Here is a 1,081-nt window from a genome sequence, read left to right as displayed (position 1 = left end):
TTGTATTCCTGTTTCTGTGTTGTATTGTATTGTGCAGGATGATGACGTGCATGCAATTTCTTCAAGTGGTTAGACGCCAACATTTGTTGTCCGCGTGGCGAGCAGTAGCACCTATAGTTATTGCCAAATTCAACCGATTGGAGCATGTGGTGGGAGTTGCCAATGAAGAGTTGAAGCAAGCACACGCCCTGACAGCCGCAGCATTGGAAAGGGAGCGAGTTGCAAAAAGAAAGTTTGAAAGAGCCAAGGCTGCATGCATGATCTCTAAAGAGAAAGCAACGAAGTTGACAATATCTCTAGTAGTCTTGGGGCCATGTTTCTAGTATTGCTTATCTTATCTACTAGGTCTGGGAAGTCAAAATCAGGCATATGTGTCTGCCCTAATGGGTTGTAATTGTATGTACTAACTGCAAGTTGTAATAGTACATTTGTTTTGTATGTTAATCGTACATTGCAATGTAGTTTATGATATGTATGTAATTGTACTGTTGAAAACAATGTGGAGACGTTTGATGGAGATAATGTTATTGCTAAGTTTAAAGAAGATTGGAAATTCTGTTGTTGTATATGTGTGCCTATATATATATACACACAATTTGCCAGCCATTGATAGATTGAGTAAATGGTGTCTTAAAAAAAAAAAGCCAAGATTTTGTGTTTTTTTTTTTTTTTTTTTTTTTATATCTGCTTGAGCCAAACTTTTGAAGTATGTTGGATGGTTATTGCTAAAGCACATTGGACCAACTTTTGGATGGTGTGATGCACAGGTGTTAGGAGAGCTTTTTGGACAGTTTTTGTATTGGGAAGCGGTTTCTATGTGATATGTTACTAGGATTATAATTAATCAAAGTACACTCCTACATTCAGCTGTGGCAAAATCATAAGTTATTATGTTAACAATATACCTTAACATCTAAGAGCATTCCATGAAATTGACCTGCACTTATGAACTAAAAATCCTATTTGACAGAACAAGATACATGAAACTGATTCTGAAAGTTTTATGATTCTGCTGCATTACCTGCTGCATTAACAAATTCTGCATCATTAAAAATTCTGCTGCATTCAAAAACCTTTTGCA

The sequence above is a fragment of the Quercus suber genome, unplaced genomic scaffold (assembly GCF_002906115.3).
Source record: "Quercus suber isolate HL8 unplaced genomic scaffold, Cork oak 2.0 scaffold_152, whole genome shotgun sequence".
NCBI lineage: Eukaryota > Viridiplantae > Streptophyta > Magnoliopsida > Fagales > Fagaceae > Quercus > Quercus suber.
Note: the sequence above shows the minus strand (reverse complement) of the source record.